We start from the raw sequence: 7,818 nt of genomic DNA, 5'->3' as shown, positions 1-7,818 counted from the left end.
ACGGTCAGGTGACGTAGGAGATTTGGCCTCCACCTAGTTGAGATGTAAATGTGCAAATGTCAGTGACAACCATCATGAGATAGCCACAGAACTCACCATCAACAATGTCATGGCAAAACATAGACTGCCCTGAGAGATGCATGGCACACCAGGTTACATGGGTGGCCAGTTTAGACACACAGAGGGCACACCTCTCCACTAACAATACACAAGTGCCACAAACAACACATAGGTCAATGTGAATGCACACATACAGAACCACACATTTCACATGTGCACGCCTGGTGCTGTACCATCCGCCAATGTGTCTGAAATGACCATGACTTTATCATACCCATCTGCTGTCCCTGTCACACCTCAATGCGTCTTGTAAACTCTGCACACATCCACAACACAATGATCACAGTAGACGGAAACATTTGAGTTGTGTGCATGAGCTGATGTGAAAGCACCAGTCTGGTACAATACCATACAGTGAGACAAGCCTTGACAAGCTCAGCACTGACCCACAACACATTGATTTCTTCAACATAATTGACACCAGCTTAAGAGTGTCAAGCATCATCAACCATCAAATGCATAAGTGACATGGCAGGGATCACAGACCAAAGTGCGCCACACAGAACGTGCGTCCACCTGTGGATGATATGGAAGAATGGCATTGTGTGACTTCACCATGTTGCTGCTGTGTACTGATGCAGTGTTCACGATAAACATAGCCAGTAAATGTTACTAAAATGGCGGTAGCCACCACCTGGCCCCGGCGGTGTGACACCAGCACTACCCCTTTCACAAGTGCGGTAGCCATTGGCATGGAGACATGTGTAGATGGCTATGGGCATGATCCGCCACCCAAATGGCGGTAGCTACCGCCTGGCCCCGGTGGTGTGGCACCAGCACCACCCGCTTCACAAGTACGGTAGCCATTGGCAGGGAGACATGTGTAGATGGCTGTGGGCATGATCCGCCACCCAAATGGCGATAGCTACCGCCTGGCCCAGGTGGTATGAAACCAGCACCACCCCCTTCAAAAGTGCGGTAGCCATTGGCATGGAGACATGTGTAGATGAATGTGGGCATGATCCGCCACCCAAATGGCGGTAGCTACCGCCTGGCCCCCGCTGTGCATCACCGCCATGGAGCATTGCCTACAGCCAATGGCAGCGATGATCGCGGTGGCATGATGCAGATTTGAAAATCGCGGAAGGTGTGCACCGCCACCTCGGAGGCGGTCATTGGATGCTTTTGAAAGATGCACCATCGCGGTAGCTACCGCCTGGCCCCCGCGGTGCATCACCGCCATGGAGCATTGCCTAGAGCCAATGTCAGCGATGATTGCGGTGGCATGATGCAGATTTGAAAATCGCGGAAGGTGTGCACCGCCACTGCGGAGGCGGTCATTGGATGCTTTTGAAAGAGGCAGACCTGGACAACCAATTGTTGCAGTTTTTCAGCTTACAAACAAGCCCAGGGGGCTATACATCTGTGGGAGTGAGCCTCACATTTTCACTGCTCACAGAGCCTGCTGCCTGGGACCCTCTCCTGCTGCTGCTTCAAGAGCCTGCTGCCTGGGACCCTCTCCTGCTGCTGCCTCAAGAGCCTGCTGCCTGGGACCCTCTCCTGCTGCTGCCTCAAGAGCCTGCTGCCTGGGACCACTCACTTCCACCACAGGTGTTCCATGTCCACAGGGATGGCAAGGACAGAGACGATCCGTGCCAGTCAATTGACAAGTGAGGAGCTGGAGGTCCTTGTGGACGAGGTGCTGGCACAGTACCCAAGGCTGTTTGGTGGTCCCAATGTAGTGGTAAGTCACCATGAAGGTAGCTGTAGGGCAGGGGGGTGTCAGACGTGTAGTTGTGCTGCTGCAGTATATGCCTGGGGGTGTGGGGTTGCGTCAAACACTGACAGACAAGCTGTCTCCAGGGCAAAGGAGTGTTGTTGTCACTCTTTTCCATGCCTGTACTTGTATATGTGAGTGGAGTGTGTTACATTGTCAGCCATACAGAGCCACCGGATGTTAGCCATGTAGGTGCCAGGACAGTAATTGATTGTGTGAATATTTCAGTGTGCCCCTGTTGTCTGACTCAGTGTGACCCAGAGAGTAGGTCCAGTGCCTGCCCACCAAAACGAGAAAACATCACCAAACTTACATGCTCCTTGCTCCAGTTCCTTCACAGTGAATAGTAGATATGGCCCATCTGTGTCCTCTATAATTGCACACTTACACACTTCTGTCGATGCATATTTTGTTGATGCATCCTGCATTTGGGAGATTGTCATGGACCCTCAACGCCCTAATGTGTGCATGCAATCACATCTGTTTGGGCCATGCAGAGTGCCCTTGTAAGGGGTGCCCCAGTTTTGGAGGGAGGGAGGTTACAATTGGTCCTGAGTCTGTGTCTTGCTACTGTACTGATAGATGTTGGTACCTGACATTGCGTAACTGGTCATTTACCCTTCTTTTCTCTCATACCTGCAGCTCAAGATACACCAGCGTAAGGCCGTGTGGAGTGCCATTGCAGCAAAGGTGTGAGCCCTGGGGGTATCGAACAGATGACGCACCCACTGTCACAAGAGGTGGTACGACATCAGCCGGCTGGCAAAGCAAGTGGCAGAGATGACCTTGGGGATGCTACCACGCACAGGGCGTTTGGCACAGCGCAGCATGACTCCACTGATGGGCCGCATCCTGGCAGTGACTCATCCAGACCTGGATGCACGTCTGAAGGAGCATTGCCAGCAAGGCAGGGGTGGTGAGTATCTGGGGAGGGTGCCTTTTGCTGAGAGTGGATGCATGTGTACAGGGCCTGTGGCAGTGGTGACCCATGTGATGTGCGTGTGTTGCTGTGCTGTGCTGTGTAATGTGAGTGGCTGCCGGGAGGTGTGCTTGTATGAGGCATTGGGCCACCCTGGCCCTAATAAGCTGATCCTCCCTGCTGTACTTTCGCATTGCCAGATGTGTTAGGCTCCACATGGTCATTCATTATTGGGATAGTGTTGGGAATCTATTCTGGGGTGAGCAGCAGTGTCCACTTTCTGAGTGTGACTTCATTAATGCCTACTTTGCATGCACCATCATCGTTGAGGCCCACACATCTGAAAACAATGTTCCCCAGATTACCACATGGTGCATGCTATGGCCTACTTGGCATTGTGGACTGTAATGTCATAATAAGTGTGTGTGTTGTCCCCTCCTGTTCCCTTAAGGTCTATCAGTGATAATAAGTGTTGTACCCACATCAAGTCCCCAGGTGAGGGCAGGGCAAGTTGTGTGTGTGGTGCACTCCATCTACGGGCAAGGTGTAGTGGTGTGTGGCATCAACATGGCTTACTCATGGCTGTAATGTTCTGGGACTGCATGCTCGCAGTCTAGTTGTTGCGCACGTAGCCGTGCGCTGGCGTGGGCGTGATGCGTCACCCCGCGCTAGGTATAAATAAAGGAGGCGTGGCCCCAGAGTTAGTCCGGACCACGCGGAAAGCTACTATGGTGTCCCGGGTCCCGTTATTGCGCGCAGCTGCAACGGCGCTGTGCATATGTTAATGAGGGCCCGACAATGGCAGATATTCTGCGTTACAGGCACTGTTGTGGTCTATGTTGTGTGTTGCTGCACAGTGGTTGCAGGGTGTGGTGGTTACCATGTAGATTTGGGCCTCTCCTGTACTGCATTGATTTGAATTCGTGTGATCAGATGATGACACTTACACAACCCTGAATCTCTCTCTCATGCAGATTCGTAAGAGACCACGGAGGAACATGAGCCAGAAACCAGTGGTGGCGAGAGTAGCACAACAGCTGCAGCGGAGGCCAGTGACACAGAGCCCACCAGCGCATCTGAGGGGGACCGAAGTATGCAGGAGGAATCCGTGGCTGAGACACAGAGTAGCACATCATCTGATGCCAGCGGGGATGCATCCATGTTGCCAGGCACAGGGGATGGGGAGTCTGCATCATCATCCAGTGCCCAGCGCCCAGCCTCCCATCCACTTCCTCTGGTGCTGCCCGTATCCGTGTGACTAAGAGGGGACGAGTCACATTCACACCTGGCACCCCTGCTCCTGCACCTGTCCCCCCTGCTGCCCTCAGTGCAGAGTGTGTAGAGCTCCTGCACCAGCTTTGTATGGGCCAGACCGCCCTGCTCAATGCCTTCAGTGACCATGACAAGAAATTAGGCCAGGTGGTTGCATACATGGAGGGCATATACTCTGACGTGGGTGGGCTACACCGTACAGTCCAGGCGTTGTCATCCACAGTGACATCTACCCTTCAACAGGAACATGCTCTCATTCCAGCTCAGGTGCCTTTGTCCACCCCCCAGTCAGTGGCCACATCAGATGACAGTGGCCACGGTTCGCCTGCGTCACCAAAACGATACAGCACAAGGAGCTCACAACAGACACAACCCAAGCACTCCCGCCCACAGACACCATCCCCACTGAAGAGCAGGGCCACCCCAGAATGCACAGACAAGAGTCAATCAGGGAAGAGCAAGGCCAGAAGAGCAATGAGACAGACATCAGGCTCAGATGCTGCAGAGGCATCACCAGCAAAAGACTCTCCTGTCACTGAAAAAAACACACAGACCTACCCATGCAGTGTCTGTGCCCACTGAAGAGGTGTGGCATATCAGGGGTACACCTAGGAAGAGCACAGGGTCACATCAACCCCAATTCCAAGACCATTGAAGCAGGTGGAGGAGGGCACTGTAGAGATACCCCCTGGTAAAAAGGCAAAGGAGGGCACTGTAGAGACCACCCCTGGCAAAAAGGGAAAGGAGGGCACTGTAGAGACCACACCTGGCAAAAAGGGAAAGGAGGGCACTGTAGAGACCACCGCTGGCAAAAATGGAAAGGAGGGCACTGTAGAGACCACCCCTGGCAAAAAGGCAAAGGAGGGCACTGTAGGGGGTACACCTTGGAAAAAGACAAAGGAGGGCACTGTAGGGGGTACATGGGAAAGAGGGGAAGGTGGTCCAGAGGCGTAGCCAGACCAAGCGTTCCGCAGGATCCAGCACATCTCCAGAGGTAGTGCCAGTGTCTGCACCTGATGTGGGACAGTTGGTGTGTGTGCCTGTTGTGTCATCACCACTTCCCATCAACCCCAAGACAGGGAAGCCATTTCATATTCCCAAAAAGTGGAAGGGCACCCCTCAAACCTCTCCCACACACACTGTGTCAGAGGTCTGCATGACTCCATCTCCACGTGCCACTATGCCACCTGGTCCACACAGCCTTCCAGCTTGCCAAGCCACTGTTAGCCCCACATCACCTGGGGCTCTGTCACCCCAGTCAAGTGGGCCTGCTGTCCCCGACACACAGCCAGGTCCAAGTCCGCATGACAGTCAGGAGTGAGTTGACATCCCCCTCATACGCCTGTGCCTCATACAGGTGTGCTAGTCCTGACCATTGTTTACAACCTGGATGTGTTGCTGGCCCTGTTGCTCTGCTGTGTTGGGCTCTCCCCTGTGCTATGGACACTGGCCCTGTTGCTCTGCTGTGCTGTACTCTCCCCTGTGCAGCCTATCATGTACTTGCTGGCCCACCTGCCATGGGCACTGGCCCTGTTGCTCTGCTGTGTTAGGCTCTCCCCTGTGCTATGGACACTGGCCCTGTTGCTCTGCTGTGCTGTACTCTCCCCTGTGCAGCCTATCATGTACTTGCTGTCTCACCTGTGCCATGGGCACTGGCCCTGTTGCTCTGCTGTGTTAGGCTCTCCCCTGTGCTATGGACACTGACCCTGTTGCTCTGCTATGTTGGGCTCTCCCCTGTGCTATGGACACTGGCCCTGTTGCTCTGCTGTGTTGGGCTATCCTCTGTGCCATGGACACTGGCTCTGTTGCTCTGCTGTGTTAGGCTCTCCCCTGTGCCATGGGCACTGGCCCTGTTGCTCTGCTGTGTTAGGCTCTCCCCTGTGCTATGGACACTGGCCCTGTTGCTCTGCTGTGCTGTACTCTCCCCTGTGCAGCCTCTCATGTACTTGCTGTCTCACCTGTGCCATGGGCACTGGCCCTGTTGCTCTGCTGTGTTAGGCTCTCCCCTGTGCCATGGGCACTGGCCCTGTTGCTCTGCTGTGTTAGGCTCTCCCCTGTGCTATGGACACTGGCCCTGTTGCTCTGCTATGTTGGGCTCTCCCCTGTGCTATGGACACTGGCCCTGTTGCTCTGCTGTGTTGGGCTATCCTCTGTGCCATGGACACTGGCTCTGTTGCTCTGCTGTGTTAGGCTCTCCCCTGTGCCATGGGCACTGGCCCTGTTGCTTTGCTGTGTTGGGCTATCCTCTGTGCCATGGACACTGGCCCTGTTGCTCTGCTATTCTGTACTCTCCCCTGTGCAGCCTCTCATGTACTTGCTGTCTCTCCTGTGCCATGGGCACTGGCCCTGTTGCTCTGCTGAACTCTCCCCTGTGCAGCCTATCATGTACTTGCTGTCTCACCTGTGACACGAACACTGGCCCTGTTGCTCTGCTATGTTGGGCTATCCTCTGTGCCATGGACACTGGCCCTGTTGCTCTGCTATTCTGTACTCTCCCCTGTGCAGCCTCTCATGTACTTGCTGTCTCTCCTGTGCCATGGACACTGGCCCTGTTGCTCTGCTGAACTCTCCCCTGTGCAGCCTATCATGTACTTGCTGTCTCTCCTGTGCCATGGGCACTGGCCCTGTTGCTCTGCTGAACTCTCCCCTGTGCAGCCTATCATGTACTTGCTGTCTCTCCTGTGCCATGGGCACTGGCCCTGTTGCTCTGCTGAACTCTCCCCTGTGCAGCCTATCATGTACTTGCTGTCTCTCCTGTGCCATGGACATTGGCCCTGTTGCTCTGCTCTGCTGAACTCTCCCCTGTGCAGCCTATCATGTACTTGCTGTCTCACCTGTGCCATGGGCACTGGCCCTGTTGCTCTGCTGTGTTAGGCTCTCCCCTGTGCCATGGGCACTGGCCCTGTTGCTCTGCTGTGTTAGGCTCTCCCCTGTGCCATGGGCACTGGCCCTGTTGCTCTGCTGTGTTGGGCTATCCTCTGTGCCATGGACACTGGCCCTGTTGCTCTGCTATTCTGTACTCTCCCCTGTGCAGCCTCTCATGTACTTGCTGTCTCTCCTGTGCCATGGGCACTGGCCCTGTTGCTCTGCTGAACTCTCCCCTGTGCAGCCTATCATGTACTTGCTGTCTCAACTGTGCCATGGACACTGGCCCTGTTGCTCTGCTCTGCTGAACTCTCCCCTGTGCAGCCTATCATGTACTTGCTGTCTCACCTGTGCCATGGGCACTGGCCCTGTTGCTCTGCTGTGTTAGGCTCTCCCCTGTGCCATGGGCACTGGCCCTGTTGCTCTGCTGTGTTAGGCTCTCCCCTGTGCCATGGGCACTGGCCCTGTTGCTCTGCTGTGTTGGGCTATCCTCTGTGCCATGGACACTGGCCCTGTTGCTCTGCTATTCTGTACTCTCCCCTGTGCAGCCTCTCATGTACTTGCTGTCTCTCCTGTGCCATGGGCACTGGCCCTGTTGCTCTGCTGAACTCTCCCCTGTGCAGCCTATCATGTACTTGCTGTCTCAACTGTGCCATGGACACTGGCCCTGTTGCTCTGCTCTGCTGAACTCTCCCCTGTGCAGCCTATCATGTACTTGCTGTCTCACCTGTGACACGAACACTGGCCCTGTTGCTCTGCTATGTTGGGCTATCCTCTGTGCCATGGACACTGGCCCTGTTGCTCTGCTATTCTGTACTCTCCCCTGTGCAGCCTATCATGTACTTGCTGTCTCTCCTGTGCCATGGACACTGGCCCTGTTGCTCTGCTGAACTCTCCCCTGTGCAGCCTATCATGTACTTGCTGT

Source organism: Lissotriton vulgaris, chromosome 5, assembly GCF_964263255.1.
Source record: "Lissotriton vulgaris chromosome 5, aLisVul1.2, whole genome shotgun sequence".
NCBI classification, from domain to species: Eukaryota; Metazoa; Chordata; class Amphibia; order Caudata; family Salamandridae; genus Lissotriton; species Lissotriton vulgaris.
The sequence above is the reverse complement of the archived record's forward strand: the minus strand, read 5'-3'. Positions refer to the sequence as shown.